Raw genomic sequence first — 19,462 nt, 5'->3', positions numbered from 1 at the left:
ATGTATCTCGCTTCTGTAATGCACGGAAAGGCAAGCAGGCATCAAATAAATAAATAAATAAATAAACAAATAAATAAATAATAGATAAATAAATGAATAAAAATAAATAAATAAATAAATAAATAAACTTCCAGAGGCGCAAGTTTGCCTCCGACGGATTGAGAACCCTACGCATTAAACCTTGACCAATTAAATATTGATTGCCCTATTCGTTGCAGTATGCAAGGTTTCCTGTATGCATGCTACTATTGCTATGTTATTGGTTTGAAACAAATTATGTAACTCTAATTTTACGCCTTTCCTTGCGTGAACACAGAGGGATACAACTATGTCCTTGAAGTCGTACGCGTATGTCTGAGCTTCCTTCATTTTTTAGATATCAAAAGCAGGCGACAAAAAATACATCTCTGGGAAAGCGCAATTCTAGTCTGACGTGGGAAGAACTCTAGACGGCTTGCTATCAGCAACAGGAAGTTTTCATCTAGAACAAGATCCCTAAATATAAAATGCAGGAAAAACCTATTTCGTCACACGGAAATTGCTAAAGGGAGAGAGAGGGAGTGACGTTGTTCAAGTCAAGAGAAGTCTTCAGAGAAGAATTCTCTCTAGAGGATGCCTTGGACTTGGGCCGCGTCCACAGCCCTTCCGATTACGTGAACTTGATCTTTGTGGTTTTAGGTGACCAAGGGTCTCCCTCGAAGTCTGTAGAAAGGTTTAGGGAGCGGAAGTTCATGCTAGATGTGCAGCAGCCACCCACGTTGTCTGGAGGTGCCCGGTTTCCAACCGAAGCGGCAAAACTGAGAAAATTATTACGGGTCCAAGCGCTGTTCATTTCCTACGCTTTAGCAGGCTCCCTAGAGCTTCCCATATGTGAATGATGCAGCCGCAGATGCAGCTGGGGTAATAGAAGTCTTTAATTCTTTGGCATGAAATCTCCCATCCCAAGAAAGCTGCCTGACTGACTCTTAATTGCTCGGAATATATAATCGTTCGCTTTTTCGTCTTTCTCTTCATGTGTCCGTTAGCGTGGTTCGAACAGCGGGGTGAGTTCCGCATCTAATGACCTTGAATTTCAAGCCATGCAGAGTGGTGTCCAGCACATCATGGTCACACCCTTGTTTTACGTCGTCGACTGGAGTAAAGGCGCCGAAATTTGCACCGTTAATGCACATAAAAAAGAGGGGTGTTACGCGGAATATCGGGCACAGTGACCGACTGTCGGAAAAGCCGGGAAAACGGACGACATGAAGGATGGCAGCGTGGCTAACGCTGTCACACGGCTAGCTTATGTTCTCAGTTAGCACAGTCCTCATACGCCCAGAACAGCCTCCTACCAAAATCATAACCACAGGTATTCTGAGTTATCTTCAGTACGAAAATGCGCCTTGTGGTTTTATTAAAAAGCGCCAAACTACCACTAAAAACGTGTAAGAAGCATTAGCTCTAGCAGCTTGCACAGAGTATAGGACAAGGCGATTGGGCACAAGGTTAGAAGTTCTTGTGGTGGTTTCCCGGGGTTTGGGATTGGAACAATAGACGCGTGAAGCAAGAGTCACGTAGTTGACCAGATACCCGAACCTATTTTACGGTGCCCAGCAGCATCATGCGGCCTGGGTCGTCGATATTTTTCTGCACCTCGTGAGTGATGTCATGGGAACCTGGAGACGCCCGCAGTTTAGCTGGATTGGTCACAGCTCAGAATTCAGCCAGTGAACGGTGACTTGATTCCCAAAATGGCTTCATGAGGTGTCGTTATGTTGAAATCATTCCGATGGGGGAACGCAACGGCTTTGTCATTGTTTATCAAAGGCACTACAAAGGTTCTGAGCACGTCGGGGGCGAGTTGGGCCCGATCCTTGTTTGATGAAATGCAGGCGCTGGCTGTTACTTCCTTAGGGCGTGTGCCGGATTCCATGGCGCGAAAAAAAACACAGGCAGACACCGTCGAGGATGACGAACTGAGAGAGGCGCATCGGCCAAGGCAGCGCTGCCTGAACAGTCGTTTCTCGTGCCGTCTCGCACTAGCGGTGAGTCGATAATATTGGAGCCTTGCTGGTGACGATGAAGGATCCAGGGTGGCATATAATGAAGCATGCTTACATTTGGGCCACACTAGCAGGAGTCGAAGATCAGGCCTTGGGCGGGACTCCGCCACCAATGTATGCTAGTAGGCGTCTGTGAGGACAGCCGTCGAACCAAATCGGTGGTGTCTGACACGAGCGCCGATAGGAAAACACTGCGGGTGTATTGGAATGTATCATAGTCACCTCTGTGCACCGGCGACTGAGGCGACCAGTCAATTTCCAAAACGAGACAGAGGTAAAGTAGTGCCTCCCGCCACAGCACTCCGCTTCGCCTCGCCAGGAGACAGTACAATGGCATAAGAGTGAGATAATATATATTGTTATTTTTACGCAAAAATACTGGCTGCTCTGCCCATATAAAATTACTAAAGACATTAAAATTCGTGCCCCCCCTCTGTGTAGCACCGACGTTGTTTGAACGCGAGGCTTTCTCGTGATCCAAGCATTGGTTAGCCAATCCCACACTCGCCTTGTGAGTTACCCTTGAGGTATAAACCCTCATTCCAGAATAATTGCTGGAACTATCGCGTATGCATCCCGTAGAGTCGTGATGGAGGTGGTTGCTACTGAGTCGTAGGGTGCGAGCGACGCGGTGTGGTCGGCTGGGTGGCTGTGCTCTGATGGCCGCTCAACTCGTACCTCGCAGCTTGCGACTCGAGCTGGCATAACGCGGTACCCATTCCCGTTCCGCGAGCTTATGCGGCAGTCAGGTGCGAGATGCCGTATCTACTCTCCCTCTTCTACCGCTGAAGCGTCATGGTAAAGGTCGCCAGGAAATGGTACCCGAAAATTTTGGGCCCGTATAAGCTTGCTCCTCTGCTAATTTTGTTGAAAGCCAATGCATTCTTACGCATCCTCTGCCCCGTGGCACCCTCTGCTTCCTCCTCACGCTGCTCTCGCCCCTCCTCTCCTCCTAATTAGGATTTTGAAGAAGGTTTCTTAATGCAATTCAGCTTTCCTGAGTTAGTACTGTGTGTGTGCCATCAAATGGGACATTTTCAGTGAAGTGTGCGCTCAAGAGTTGGAAGGGCAATCTTTTATAATATTCACTATTATCACACGTGTCGTGGACACCGTCTTCAGCGCGTTTTAAAGTGCAAGCCTTATATGTTTCTTCAAGGAACGCGTCGTTAGGTACCAAATTTCTAAGCGCGCGTCCGTAAACGCAAGCACGAGCGGCATAGGATGGCATGCCGCTTAAGGATGCGCCCTAAGACGTAAAGGCACCGACATTACGAAGTGGAGGCTGACAGCGACGGCAATACAACTGTTTAGGCACGAGTGCCGAAAAGCGAAACTAAAGGCGTAAGCAAACTGTGTATTGGCGATGCGGCCAGTTTCCTAACCATTCCCTGCCAGATTCGATGCACGAGCTTTCGTTTATTTTACTACTGCCTCGTCCTCTTCGTGGTCGGAGGAGACAGCGGCTCGAGAAATTGAACATACTCCGGGCCCCGGCAAAGGTGTTAAGTAGCGGCAAGTTCAAATGGGCAGAGTCTCTGGATAGCTCTGGTGGTGACAAGACCGTCCTGCAACTTGGTTTTGCATGAGCGGATACGCCCGTCCACGCTTTTGTAGACTTCTGGTATCCGAGCCAGCTTCCACATTTGACGAGGCGTTTTCTCAGCATAGATGAGCACGACGTCCCCCACGAAGAATTCTGTTGCCATCCTTGGGGCTGCGAAATGGGCTGGTCGCAACTGAAGGAGATACTCCTTCTGCCATCTTGTTCAGAAGTTTTCAGTGAGTCGCTTTCTATACTGTTGCCTTCGAATAGCGTCTGTGCGCGTTGAAGATGTGGCGACATTCGATGCCACATGCGGTAGAGCGATGAACCTTTGTCCGATCAGAAGGTCGGCGGGCGTTAACGCAGACGGTTCATCACTGTCTGACTCGATGAATGTTAATGGTCTAGAATTAACCACACCTTCGACTTCGGTAAGAACTGTTGCTAGTTGTTTGAAGGTGAGAAGAGCTTTACCCAAAATTTTTCGCAGTGTGGTCTGAACAGTTTTCCCGAGACACTCCCACCACCCCCCCCTGCAAGGGGCGTCAGGCGCGATGAACCTCAAAAAAAACTTCGGCGTTGCTGATGTGTCCGGCGACGCCGTGTTGTAGGAACATCCTGTGAAGTCACTTCACGTGAGATGATGTTTTCCTGAATGTCTTGGCATTATCTGAATAAATGAGTCGAGGGAGGCCCCTCCGTGGCACGAAACGTCGTAAACACACCAGGAATGCTTCTGAAGTAATCGAACTGACGAGTTCCAGATGCACTGCCCGTAATGTAGCCCACGTAAAAAGAGCTATGTAGCTCTTGGGGTTGTTTGACGACCGTATTTAGAGTGGCCCTGCGAAGTCTATCCCCACAGCTTTGAATGGGTTAATCGATGACAAGCTGTGACCAGAAAGAGGGGCAGCAGGAGCCCTTCCTGGACGTGTTCGGAGCCGCTTGCACAGGTAGCAGCTACGGATGACTCGTTTGACTAGGGATCGAGCTCTGTGAATCCAGTAACGTTTTCTCAGTTGGGTTAAGGTGTCCCTCACGCCACCGTGCATAACTTGAAGGTGGGATCGTACTACAATCAGTTCCTACTAACGGTGGTGTGGTGGCAGAATAATTGGATGTCTCACTTCTTGTGGGGCTGGTAGTCGCGACAGGCGACCTCCAACTCGAAATAGACCACCGGAATGCAGAAAAAGATTGCATTCAGTGATTGCTATTTAGCCTTCTAGAGTGCTGTCATTTCAAAGGCACTCGATCTCAGTTTTATATGCTTGAGATTGAACCAGCGTGACGCAGTACTTTTCGGCTCGTATCATTTGTTCAACTGTCACTGGGCCTGAGGTTATTTCGAGGCGTCGGCAGTGGTTTAGGAAGCGGAAGACCCTCGCCGTGACTGTAAGCAGCAGACGAAGCTTCCTGTATCGAGCAATATAAAGAAGTGGTTCCAGTGCTTCAGATTGGGTAACGGGTGCGATTCGGACGGTTACCGCTTCTGCCTCAAAGGGTTCCCAGTCAGTGGTACAGTCGACAGGTTGCGATGGCCATTTATCTTTACCCGTTAACCACGCAGGGCCATGCCACCAAGCTTGGGCGGATATTATTTTTTCAATGGATGCACCACGAGTTAACAGGTCTGCAGGATTGTCTTTTCCGGGACAATACCTCCACTTGGTTAAGTGTGTCTTTTCTTTGATTTCTCTAACCCTGTTCGCGACCAATTTCACTTTACTGACACACTCTTTATCCAAGTCAAGGTGATCGCAAAGTCCGTCCAGCACCTGTAGTCCATTTTGAATCTCGCAAGAGCCTTGGCCACGTATGTAACAAGTCTTGCTCCAACCAACGCTGCTAAAAGCTCTAGTCGAGGGAGGGTTACTTTCTTGATCGGAGCTATGCGTGATTTTGAAATTAGGAAATGTCCTTGTCTTGGGTGATTTGTGACGGTGTAGCAACAGCTCTTTATGCTAACGGGCTTGCGTCGGAAAAAACATTTGTCTCTAATTCTGCTGGTTGGTCGAAGGTTCCACCAACACAGCTGGGAACGGTGACAATGTCGATTTTCAGTGATTGTCGCACCCACTCGTCCCATTCACATCGCAGATCTTGCTGTAAGTCTTTGTCCCAAGCGATGCTGCACGACCAAAGCTTCTGAAAGAGTATCCTTGCCGCAATGGTGAAAGGGCTAAGAAACCCGAGTTGGTCAGAAACACGCGAAGCCGTCTGCAAGACAAAGCGTTTTGTGTTTGCGCTTGATTTCAAAAGTCCATCAGGTTAGTCAGAACAAAACTGAACGTATCCTTCGCGGGATCCCAAATGATTCCTAAGACCTTTACCGTCGATTTTTTAGGGACAACCATTTCCTTGCTCGCCGCCCTTTGTTCTTTGTGCCGAAACTCCCTGACTTGGTGCGAGTTTGTCGTCAACTTCCTCAGTGTCATTCCTGCCGCCTACATGATTTCTTTCGCTTTTAATGCAAACCTTGATGACCTCCTGTTCTGTGGCGGCACCAGTGACCAGGTCATCGACGTAGAATGACTCGCTGAGCAATTTGGCCGTTTCAGCTTTATCTGCAGCTGTATTCTTCAAGTAGTGAAGGATTGTTACGGTAAACAGTAAGGGGGTGCATGTTCCTCCGAACGGAACTCTCGTCATTCGCCATTCCTGAAGCTCATCCTCAAGGTACTTTAAGCTAACCAGAGAAATCGAAACGCATTCCTACCATCTTCTTTGATAGATATCTGAAGGAAGGCTTTTTCTTTGTTACCCATGATGGCGATGGAACGAGTGCGGAACCGGAGAAGAATATTTCCCATTTGGTACAAGTTGTCACGTTTTTCAAGGCATTCATTGAGTGACGTACACCCTCTGGCGTGTCACGACGCGTCGAACACGATCCTCACTTTTATGGTCTGGGCCTGCTCTCTAATCACTTCTCTGTGAGGCACGTAGTAGAGTTTCTCTGGGTTTGACGGAGGGGTTTCTACTACTTCAGCGTGCCCTGATTCGAGGTACTCTCTGATCGTCTTGTCATGAATTTTCACCAGTCCCTCATTCTTTGATAGCCTGCATAAGAGTCGTTGCAGTCTTGTGGTGGCAACCTGCTTGTTGCAAAAGAGCTCGAAGTCGTCGTTCCAGGGTAGAGCAACCTCGTACAGCTTATCTAGGAAACGAATGGTCTTTTCGAAGCGCTAAATGGTTTTGTGTAGCTTGGAGTATTCGTCGATCGATTCCAATATACTCATGCTCTCGAGCTCCCAAAATAAGCAGACAATGTCGTCTGACTCGACTGCATGTGTTCTTAGCACATAAACCATCATGCTTGAGGTTTTTCTTGTTATAGCTAAAGCGGTTGCGGTACCCTGGAAGGTTAATCCGAAGTTGGAATTCATTCCTATTAGGCTTTCGCTTTCTTCAAATTTCGAGACTTTTCCGGTTAGCACTGTCCACATCTGGTCTGAACCTATTAGCACGCTTATGCCACCTGTAGTTACGACGGTCGGCTGCATGAGTTCATTGGGAATGCTTTTCCCGGACTTTTTAAAGGTCGCCACGAAGGATGATTCCATGCAAGTCAACTCAATGTCGTGGCAGATGTGTGGTATCACAATTGCCCGCAACAAAACTTCACTGTCCGTGAACTGGCTACGTAGCCGGATTTCTACGACGCGACATTTTGTAGGTGGTTGGGCCCTCACGTTGGCGAACGTATCCAGCGCAATCGTGGTGAAACCAATGCTCCTCGGCCGAACGTGCGCACATAGTTTCTCCGTCACAAAGGTGCGCTGGCCGCCGTCGTCGAAAACTCCACTGACATATCTGCAGGCATTCTGACTCACTGTGCAGGCCCGAAAGGTTTAAAGAAGGACAGAGCTCTGCTGTTCACCGACCACTCGTTTGCCACCTTGAATAGACGCGCACACCGTCGTACTTGCACCGGCTCCCCGGGTATCCCGTCGTGCTTGTGAACGGCTTCTGTCGGAATCACACATACTGGAAGCATGACGACCGGCGCATTTGCCACATGACACTTTCCGACGACAATCTCGGGCTCTGTGCCCTTTCCATGTGCAGCGGAAGCATCTCATGCGCTTGGCCAGAAGTTGCCTCTTTTGCTGCAAAGCAATATCTGCCCTGCAGATTTCTGTCAGGTGTTGCGTCGACTTACAAAAAGCGCAGCTCTCGGCCGTCTTGTTGGAGTGGTTGTTCAATACTGACGATGTCGCTTTCTGGCCACGGAAATGGGAGATCTTGCCTTCGATACGACCTGGTATATGCTCCTGGCTCTTGGTGGTGTTAAAATTGCTCTTCTCGAGGCTTTCCAGCCCCATGCCAAGAAACGTCAACAGGCGGTCCAGGTCAGTATCTTCTTGAGAGGCATCTGTACGTTGGGTATATGCTTGAGCGGCAGACGTGCGGTGGTACTGGACGACACGGTCATGGGGTCATCATCATCACCAGCCTGTCTACGCCCACTGCAGGGCAAAGGCCTCTCCCATTATTCTCCAATTACCTCGGTCCTGTGCCAACTGTGACCAATTTATCCCCGCAAACTTCTTGATCTCATCTGCCCATCTAACTTTCTGCCGCCCCCTGCAGCGCTTGCCTTCTCTAGGGATCCACTCTGTTACCCTTAATGACCAGCGGTTATCTTGCCTTCGCATTACATGCCCTGCCCAAGTCCATTTCTTCTTCTTAATTTCTACTAATATGTCTTTAACACCAGTTTGCTCCCTGACCCACTCCGCTCTCTTCTTGTCCCTTAATGTTACACCTATCATTTTCCGCTCCATTGCCCGCTGAGTCGTTCTCAATTTAAGTTGAACCCTCTTAGTGAGCCTCCAAGTTTCCGCCCCGTAGGTGAGTACCGGTAAGATGCAGCTGTCATACACTTTCTTCTTCAGCGACAATGGTAGGCTGCTATTCATTATCTGATAATGTCTGCCATATGCACCCCACCCCATTCTGATCCTTCTAATTATCTCTGCCTCATGGTTGGGATCTGGGGTCACAACTTGGCCTAAGTATATATATTCGCTTACCACTTCCACTGCCTCGCCATCTATCTCAAACTGCTGTGCTGTCCCGAGGTTATTGATCATTACTTTAGTTTTCTGCATATTAATTTTCAGGCCCACGGTTCTACTCTGTTCGCCCAGTGTGGAAAGCATGCTTTGCAATTCGTCCCCCGAGTTACTTAGCAAGGCAACGTCATCAGCAAATCTGAGGTTACTGAGGTATTCTCCATTAACCCTTACTCCCACCTGTTCCCAATCCAACGTTCTGAATATGGGGTAGAGCTCGCAAAAGAATGTAGCAGACCATCGGTGAGAACGATGACTTCTTTACGCCAAGAGTCTCGATGCCTTGTTTATTGAAGAGCACATAATCATGGAGCTTGTGAAGCCCTCCTGTGTCGCTTGATGTCTTGACGGGGTTCAGCATGCGCAGTCTGGTCTGGTGAAGTACGCTTGCTCAAGACGCGTCTTGTCACCAAAGCGTTTTTAAATATTCCGATAGCATTCTTGTGGCAAGCTTCTGTTGTTGGTAAACCGCTGACAGCTGAGGCAGCCTCTCCCTTCAAAAAGAGTCGAAGATAATTCAATTTCTTGGAGAGAGTAAGACCGCTGTTTTGGTTGATGATCTGATCAAGCTGCTCCCCGTTGTTGTTGTAAATCTTTTTTTTCAAAAAGGGAAGGCCTTGTGGGCGAGTTAGGGGGTCGGTGGGATGGTGACATTCACGGCTGAAGGGGGCTCGTATGAGTTCGTGGTCTTCGGGAGGCCTCATCAGTTTTTCACATGACCATTGTAAGCATAGAATGGTACATTCACTGGTGTAGGCCATGGCTATATAACTCGCGCTAGACCGTTTTTAGTGGCGAAACGTATTATAAGGTTAATGGTGTGTTCATCTAATGTGAGGGGATCGATACGGGTTGAGGGATTTGTGTTTGGGGAAGTGAAATTCCGGTATCTAGAGAATTTCGTGCATATCCAGACCAGGTGGTGCAAATCAGCCTTGACGGCTTGCTGACAGTATGGACATTTTGGGTTGATGTGGGGGTAGTACCATTTGCGAATTGTTTCTGGTGACAATGATGCGTCTGTATAGAATTCGTTAATAAATAGTTAATAAATATTTCTTTGGTTCTCGTAAGGGAAGGTCTTTGTGAAACGTGATCCTTCGGCGTAAGTTGCTTGAGTCGGAGTTTATTTTTGTGTTTGTACCGGTGTATGCGGATGGTGGGGGGTACGCTTGTATTTTCGGTCGTGTCCAAGCATTCAGGAAGGTCTGAATGCTGGGCGACGGCGGAGTCAGAGGAGGAGAGAAAAGAGCAAGCCTCCTGCGCAAGCTTTGTTGGCTGCCTGATTCCCCGGTGTCACCAAGTCATGGCCAGGAGTCCAGTCTATGCGGACTTGAATGCCATAGAGTTGCAGGGTCATCGTTTGCCTGATAATTTGGTTTACGGAAGGGAGGGTTGAAAATGGTCGTCGAAGTTCTTGAAATGCTTCGTAACAATCAGTTAGTATTCTGATATTTTTTGGTACCGGTTGATGGTGGTCGTACATCAAGTAGTCAAGCGCATGGGTAATGACGAGTAATTCCGCTTCCGTGGATGTGACAGTAGTTTTGGTGTTTGGTTCCTCTAATGGTTCGGTGATCTGGTGAAACCCAGGCAGTTCCAACATTTGGTGTTGTCAGGCTGGCATCAGTGTAAATGTCGATTTCGTGGGGTTGTTTTGTGCTGAATAGCCTCTGACAACGTTTTTGTCCAGAAATGGCCGTTGTGCGGGTGATGGGATGAGTTGTTATTAGTTCGGTCAGGAGAGGTCGTTTCCATGGAGGAATAGGTATCGGGAAATCAGGTAAGGGGATGCGATCTTGCTTATCCCAGGCCGTGAGCATGGCACCTTGATGGGTAAGTTTCCGCTTGGAGTTGTATTGGTCGGTTTGCTCTTGAATAATTTTTAAATTTGTGGAATGGCAGCCGCAGTTTGGAGGTGAGAGATTTTTGTATGGTGTGGTAAGCCAGTGAATGCACGAATAGTCGCATTGTAAAGGACATCAAGATCGCGTCGTTAGGTACTATAAAATGTGTAATATTGGGTTCCATATGTAAGAATACCGACTGCGACAGCGGGGCAAGTGTCTGCACTGCTTTTTGCTTTGCTCCTTCATGCTCATTAGATAGTCTTCGTATGGCATGTTGAGTCGAATTCCATTTCTGTTTTACTTGGTTCAGCCATATAGTCGGGCTACTTTTGTAATCGACAGGGATGTCTTGTAGGCGAATGGGGTCGAGTTTGGCGGTGCTCGGTGTGGTGCCAATTATGATGCAAAGCGGACTAAAGTTAGGAGCTAAGTTGCGGCCACAAACTGACAGAAATTCTGTTTCATTAGGGGCTAAGGAAAGGCCGCGTTCCGATAGGGCAGATTCAGTGCTTTCTACTACATTTTGGAGGGCCGTAATCATAGTTCGTTCATTCGGGTAGTCTCTTGGCTTGGTCCATATTGTGATATCGTCCGCATAAACAGTAAACCTCGTATTAGTGTCTCTTTGAAGGTTCTGGGCGATGCTAGTCATGGCTAGAATAAAGATTGTGGTACTAAGGATAGAGCCTTGAGGAACTTCTCTGTCGAGGTAGAAGGTACGAGGGGTCCAACCTGGGAATGTTCCTTGAAGCTTGATGGGCGGGCTTCTAGGGAGTTTCTAACTCGTCTGTGCTCGTTGGCTAGGAAAGGCTTTAGCAAGTTCATCGAGGATGGCACTCTGACTGACACTCAAAGGCCTTTCGGAGGTACAGTGCATGTACATAGTCCGGGAGTCTCGAACAGCTTGAGCGATTAATGACGCGTCGCTGTCGGTAGTGCCGAGATTCGGCGGAAACCAGTTTGCGCTGGGTGAAGGTATGGTTAGACATACTCGACGTAGTGCACTATTCGATTGTTAATCAGTCGTTCGATGAGTTTGCATAGGACAGGTGTGAGGAAGTGTGGCCCAGAATTCGTTCTCCTTGCACAAACCCACGAAGAAAGGAGCGATGGTCAGTTTCGGAAAGGTTGCTCCGTTTCTCTGGGGAGCGACGACTTCAGGGTTCAGGTTCTCAGCGGTCGTTGATATGACCGTCGCAGACTGTGACAAACGAAAGCTCGTGCTTTTCAGTTCGGTAAGGATGCGTGTGGCGTGGTCGAGATACACAATCATGCTGTTGTACTCAGACTGGAATGCGTCATCCTTGATATAAATTTCGAGCTCATTGTTTTCTTGTTACGCTAGTCATTGTTCGTTTTAAGCTTTCGTATAACGACGTCAATTGGTCTACCGAATCGGAACTGTCCATCAGAATGGCACTTGCCTCGTTGATGAGTTTGGTATTTTTCGGCACCAAAAAATGTTGAGCCACGAGTGCCGAAAAGCGAAACATAAGGCGTAAGCAAACTGCTTATTGGCGATGCGGCCAGTTTCGTAACAGTTCCCAGCCAGATTCGGTGCACGAGCGCAAAACTCAGGGCGTAAGCAAACTGTTTACTGGCGATGTGGCCAGTTTCCTAACCGTCTCCTGCCAGATTCGATGCACGAGCTCTCGTTTCTTTTACTACTACCTCGTCGTCTTCGTGGTCGGAGGAGGCAGCGGGTCGAGAGAATGAGCACTGAGCACAGCAGAACGTGCTTGCGATGTTTCTGTCTAAGTGCTGAGGCAGCGTTGACGGACGCAGCTGCAAAATTATACGGAAAGTCGTTCAGCCGACCAACTGTCCGACCAACCATCCAGGTTTCTCCTTCCCGTTATTGAGAAGTTGTAACTATCTGCGGTATGTTAAAAGACGGTAGTCTTCGGCGGGCTAGTTAAACGCGAAAATATTGGTCTGCATGTATGCGTGCATGTCTATGTGTCCGTCTATTTAGCGCCCGGCGATAAAATAAAATAATTCGGAAAAGCTGCATTTATACCGTGCAAAAGTTTCCAAACCGCGACATCTGGTGGTAGTGTTCATATATGTCAACACTGTTGAAAAAAAGAAACGATTAGGCACACTTAATGCAATACTTCAATACATAAGTGATATTTTCAGTATTCTTTTATTAAAAATATATGGGCGCTTCATCCTTGCGATGGTAAAAAAATTGAAGCCCTTTCTTAAGAGGAACAAGCACGAGACACATGGACGACTGGTGCATGCGATTCGCGTGCTCGTTACGACGGTCGCCACGACTAGTCTACGCGTCAATTTGAGACACAAGGTTCGATGCACGTGTGGGATGCGTCGTCGGCGCCGCTGCGCCCAGTGTTTTTTCACCATGGTTGCCTCTCTGTTTAGGCGCCCTCAGGCTGATTTGGATATGTGCAAGAGAAAACCTTGCAGGAGACAAACATTTATAAACTTGACGTGAAAATGAATAGTGCCATTACATTATACATCTATACATCATATTTTGATATGTTCAGTAGAGCGGTGTGAGAACATTGAGCGCCCGTGATTCCGCTCGTCAATGCTGTAGGTACCGCTGGCAACATGTGTCTACTAGACCGAGAGCGCACGGGTAGGCGACGGTGGAGATAGGGTGGATAGAAAGCGGAGAGCTGCTCCCCACAAAACCCTAGGAATGGCCACTGGCTCTTCCTTGGGGTTTGAAAGAAACTTTCTCCACGGTGACACTTTCGGGCTCTCATTGGTTGTGGCCGCACGACGATCCCAACGATGGCACGGCTTGCCAGTCGCACGGCATGAGCCGTGTTCAAACCGATTCTTGTTCAAACTGACTAACACTCAGCAGCGTTACCCTTTTACCCCTGTATCTTAAGTTACAAAAGAGTGAACGGCTTCTGCCCTCCATGTGTTACAGTAATTCAAAATCCTTGCAGCTATTGTAGCTCTCGTCGCTGAACTAAAGTTCTTGGAAAGCATAAATCCACCAACTCCAATCCTAAACGCTCCCTCCACGCTGAAGTAACGCTATCACGTCATACATCTTAAGAAGTAAAGGTAGATGTCACCTGCAACTTTTTTCCTTCCCTTAGTACTGCGCATGCTCCCGCTGCCGTTACATTTTGCCGGCTTGTCCGGTAAACAAATTTCATTAACAGAAGGTACCGTTCGGATAGTTTTAGTGTGCCTTCTATATCCGCGGTATTTATTTATTAAGAACATAACGCTATAAAAGGGAATATCTCTGTCATATTTGGCTGCGTAGGTAGGGAAAAAGGCTGCTTGATTATACAAACCCTACACAGTTCTATCTCGAGCAACAGCCTGTTTAGTGTTTGTTGTTTTATGGCCTTAAATTAATGTGAGGGGGCTGCTGCAGAGAACTTCAGCCAGTGCTGAAATACTATCTAACAAGGTCACTTATATCGTGAATATGAGTGGTGTTGTCACGTTTAGCAAATGTTGAAAAAGGATATCTCACTTACCACACATGACGTACCTGCCGGGTAGCATCCCCCATTAGGTGGGGTGCAATTGCGGACTGGTAGCTGTAAAGTCATCAAGAACAAATTTTAGCCGGCAAATTGCGAGAAACAATACGCCACTTGAAACATTTCAGTGGCTCAACGTTCGCAATTGCGCTTTTAAAAAATACGATGTTTATCATTGTGTGGTGTTTACGACAAATCCTTACTGCAGGAAGGTGTTCTTTAAGTCTATTGGGAATGCCTAGATAACCGAACTAATTCCTAATGTGCAAAGTAGCCAACGATCTTTTGAGCAACTCTCAAAGACCTTGACTAACGCATTCATACTTTCGTTTTGAAAGTGTTAATGATACGCGAACTCATTTGTTTGTTATTTGTTTTGCTAGCTGATTGCTGATCTCTTTAAGCATACGTTGTTTTTTATCTTGCTCTCATGAAGCTGCAGTTAATATGTTTACTTGAACAATGAAGCAAAATACAGAAGACAACCGATGGGAACACACGAGGACATGGCATACACGCAGGACCGTCTTATAAACAATAGTACAGAAAAGCAACGTTCATGAAACATCATTGTCGATGTTGTGCGACGCAAATAATAATTGTTGCGAGTGGAGAAAAGGCTGTTCTTTCTCGGGAACAGTTTAACGTTTATGGAGCGCATATATGCTGGCTAGTGCGGCTATCCCTTTACACAAACATCCCCCATGACGAAGGGATAGCCGCACTAGCCAGCATGTATGCCCTCCATAAACAGCCATACCCCAGACTGCCGTGTAGGTGCGAGGTTAGCGCCCTCGTCTTAGAACTAAATTCATTTGAATTCAACAATGAGTACTTTCGGCAAGTTAGTGGAACCGCCATGAGAACCAAGATGGCACCAAGCTACACCAATCTGTTAATGGGGAAGTTAGAGGCCACATTCCTGTCTGAATCCCACTTAAAACCCCTCCTGTACAAAAGGTGCATTGACGATATCTTTTTTATTTGGACCTACAACGAGGATGAGCTCCTCCACGTCATCGACTGTTACAATACTGCACACCCGAACATCAATTTTACTCACACCTACTCTCAAGAGAGCATAAACTTCCTGGATGTGACCGTAAAAATTGAAGACGGGGAACTCACGACAAAGCTGTATCGGAAGCCAACGGATCGCCAGCAATATCTGCATTACCAAAGCGACCATCCACGTCACTGTAAGAATAGCATTCCTTATAGCCAGGCGCACCGTTTCAAACGAATCTGCTGAAAATCGGAAGATTTCACTACCAACGCCAAAAATTTAAAAACCAGCGCGTATAACTGATTTAAAAACCCAGCGCGTGTAACTGATGACGCCATAAAAAAGGCCGAAGCACTCAACCGCGTGGACCTAATTGCGAACCGTCCCCCACAATGTGACTTCAAACAAACAGACCTATGCTTAACGTACAGCACCAACTTTCTTAACGTAAAAAATATCTTGAAGCGGCACTACAACATTCTCGAACAAAGTGAACGCCTCAAACGGGCGTTTCCGTTCGCTCCAGGCGTCGTCTACCGACGATCCCTGAACCTCAAAGACACACTCGTGAACGGAAGGACAAATTCATTGTCCCCGCATAATGAATGCCGGCCATGCCTGAAACTGCGGTGCCTTGTCTGCAAGACAATGCAACAGACAAGCACGGCTCAAAGCTCCAACTCAGAGTACTCTTCAAAAATTCGCGGGAACATGACGTGTGACACTTCCAATGTGATTTATTTGATTGAACGCAACGTGTGTCGAATGCAATATATAGGGCAAACAGGGACCTCTTTCAGGCTCCGGTTCATTAATCACAAAGCGCACGCCAAAACACGGCCCGACCCTGCCCCTCTCCAGACACCTCAGCCTTCCAGATCATTATTTCGATAAACTAAGCGTCAAGCTCTTAGAGACGGGGTTCAGGTCAAACCCGGAACGAGAACAACGTGAATCATACCTCATATACCGATTCAGTACAATAAAAAAAGGTATAAATGAGGACCCAGGCACACTTGCAGCGATTAAAACATTGTCATCTACCTAACCATATCAGTGGCAATGTGTATGTAGCCGGAACCGGATTCTCGAAATCACATGCGCGTGAGCGTTTGTTCAGTGGATTTTTCCCACTTTGCTGATGTCTTTCCGTTTTTGTTTTCGTTTTTCTTCCTTCTGTCCTTTTCCGCTCTTCGTGTTCACTCTTATCCTTTTCTCGTTTTTTTTTTGTTTTTTACTCTCTCTTTTATAATATTGTGTTATAACTTTGGAAACGTTTTCTAGTTCTCTGTCACAATCTTACAATTAAGTAATGTTGCTTAGTGCCGGTGCTGTTTCAGCAATAACTTTCGTTTACCGTCTCCCCAAAACACGTGATCAAAAATCGGATGGGAAATTTGAACGTTTGGATATTGAGCATAACCCGGAAAATAAGCAATACAATTCTGGGGTCTGCGTTATTACTCGAGCGTACATATCTTTGCCGCGGTTATCACTATTCACCCCCGCGGACTGGTTACATTTTTGACGCCTTGCATATCTATTTTTCCCTCCCTTGCACCTGCAGCCGTCTTCTAAGCCCGGCTATCGAACCATCGGGATTTATTTTATCTGTTTTCCTCTCCATCCCCTTGAGCAGCTTGCGTTCTGGTTTGGCTCTTCTCCCCCCCAATCTCCCACTCAGCGGAGGGGAGACATCGACGACGCACGGGTTTTCGCTGAGCTGCAAAGTGGCAGCTCTTAACAAAGACCTGAAAACTCGGCCTAGCGCCCCGTTCCCGGAAGGCGTCAGTCCCGCGGGGGTACGGTGGAATGGTAGCGGACCATTTCCTTCTGCACCACCACAAAACGCCCTTTAATTGCCTCGGCTCCGGGAACGGACCCATAAACGGGCTGTAAAATGTATTGTTCGCACTTTCCGAACATATGGCGGGACACTCGCTTTCAATCAACGGAAACGCGATCCCTCCGAGCGTCTGGGCGTTTGCAGGGTGACGGCTAGCGGCGAAATATATATTGCCTTCTCTCCTTTGTTCTACAACCCCACTTTCGGACGCTGTTGAGCTTTTCGCGTTTCCGCCACCACTCGAATTCCTGTTCAGTGCTCTCAGTGCTCTTTCTTCTCCCGTTCTTCTTTTTTTTCCCCAACTATCTTGGCGTCTCTCTCTTCGTTGTTCATTTTATGTTCATTTTTTGTTCATTCTTCTAATAAGGAAGATTCCCGCTTCGTGTTTGTGTTATTCACGTATGTTTGTGTGTGGTATCGTTGGCCATTCGTAAACCCGCTTTCCACTTTCGACATATATGCTCTCTTCCGAAGCGACCGAAGCCATCATTCCCGTAGAAGACTTGTCTCGAAGTCGAAACGTCGAAATAAACCCTCCGCTGTTGCTGTTACCGAGGTTGTTTTACTTTTGTTCACCATGCCTTCGGCCCCCGCCCCATCGCCAGCATATATATATATATAGAGAGAGAATCAGAATAGGAAATGAGGGGCTCGTTGCAAATAACACATAAATAAGAATTGGCTCTGGCTGCCACCCCCAAACACAGGAAACAAAAATACCTAAACATAAATACCCCAGAAGGTGGAGGGGAATATCGCACCGCCGTTAGCGTAGTGGTTATCGCACCAGACCGGTATTCTGGAGGTCGTGGGTTCGCATCCCACCTGCAGGCATTATTTCTCCACTTTCTTTCTGTCTTTCCGATTTCTTTATCAGTTTCAATGACCTACCACATCTTCCCCTTTTCCCTTTGCTTTCGGAGGTTTTTTTGACTGCCAACTCTTATTTCTGTGTTATATATATATATATATATATATATATATAAATGGCTTGTTCTGATGTAAGAGGTTGATCATCTGCCTTGCCACTCTACACGACAGCGCGTCTATGATTGTGTAGATAGCAGTTTGGAGCCCTGTAATCACGACGCACGAGCGGGCATGTCATGTAGTGTTTTTTGTATTCCGTGGCCATCTTCAGTAACCTGAAAAACGTTAGTACTTCAAAAATAAAAAGACAGAAACTGTTTATTCTGAGGTTTTGCAGCTTTACAACTTTCTATTGGGTATTTTTTGCCTGACGTATTGGATGTGAAGTGGGCTAATTGAAACTAATTATCTAATAAAGGAAAATACAAAATTAGCTTGACATACAACACATAATTGTGAGCAATATGTCACATGCAAGAAGGGCACAATGGCTGCCGAGATCGCTGATGAAGGTTCGCCATCGTCCTCCTCTTCTATCTCCGCTGTTACGGCTTGACGATGATAGGTAATGGCGATCGCCTTCAAGATGATTGGTGATGCCCTATTACTCTGCTGGCGTTCAGTGTGACAATACAGCAGATATACAGTAATGGCGGCATTACTCCCCCTCTTAGGAGACATCGGCTTGATGCCATGCGGAAAGCCTATTACACAACTGAGATGCTGCTGTTGTTAGGTGGTTGGCTATGGCTCATATATGGAGCTCGGCCTGACAACGTGTCCTGTTTACCTCCTAGGAGTTCGGGATGACGACGCCACTGCGTTAGGGGTAATTTCCTAGTTAAAGTCTTCTATGCGGCTCAGGTATTTGTAAAGGCCATGTATTAGTACGCTTCAGGAGTTCATCGCGGTGACCCCTGCTGGGAATTGGGATCCTCGCGCAAACTCTATTACAGGGAATAAAGTCTACGTCCCACTGACGACCACGGCAGCTGTCAGCGTCGACACGTTCTTATTAAATCCGGACCCAATCCGGACGCTCGACGAGGGCCACCTACACACGCTGTAAGATAAGTGACGAATCCTCGTTTGCGTCGTCACTTGTTACATGGGGCAACATCGCATCTAGCTTCGTACTAACTGGACGGCCGTGCAGCAGGTAGAAGAGAGGAAAACCGCTTGTACATTGGACGGTAGTGTAATATGCAAACGTCACGAAAGGGAGACCGTCATGGTACGTGCCGTGCTCGACGTGAACAGACATACCGATCACATCAGTGAAGGTCTTACAACGCGCTGTCAGGCCATTCGTTTGTCGTTGGTAGGCTGTTGTCTGGCTCTGGCATTTGTTATTCAACTTCAGGATATTCTGGGTAAGTTGAGACTGAAATGCTGATCTGTGGATTGTTATGAGTGCCTTGGAAGCGCCGTGTAGTAATATAATAGACTCAATCATGAAAGCTTCAATTTATGTGTTTGTTCCAAACCGAAGTACTTTGCATTCTGCATCTCGAATGACCTCGTCTGTGGCTATAATGATACACCGATTGGGATTGTTGGATCTGGAAAGTGAATGAGTGAATCTAGTGCCACTTGCTCGAAAGGATCATCGGTGGTCCGAGAGGCGGCTATAATCCAGCAGGCCGCATAGCAGGTTTCTTCGGTGCTGGACTTCTGGCATACTCTGGTGTAGCGACGTACGTATTTCAGTAGCGGAGGCTAAAAGTAAT

The 19,462-nt window shown here is 47.3% G+C and overlaps 1 long non-coding RNA gene across 1 annotated transcript in view; it reads right to left on the bottom strand.

The window, feature by feature from the left end:
* LOC144139361 (uncharacterized) overlaps positions 1–19,462 on the bottom strand; it is a 44,055-nt gene that overhangs the window by 3,777 nt on the left and 20,816 nt on the right. The window contains exon 3 of the long non-coding RNA XR_013316162.1: positions 14,005–14,067. This is a non-coding gene — a long non-coding RNA (uncharacterized LOC144139361). The remainder of the gene's footprint in view (positions 1–14,004; positions 14,068–19,462) is intronic.

Source organism: Haemaphysalis longicornis, unplaced genomic scaffold, assembly GCF_048455015.1.
Source record: "Haemaphysalis longicornis isolate Haplotype H1 unplaced genomic scaffold, Haemaphysalis longicornis Haplotype H1 scaffold_5, whole genome shotgun sequence".
NCBI classification, from domain to species: Eukaryota; Metazoa; Arthropoda; class Arachnida; order Ixodida; family Ixodidae; genus Haemaphysalis; species Haemaphysalis longicornis.
This window is presented reverse-complemented; position numbering and strand designations above follow the sequence as displayed.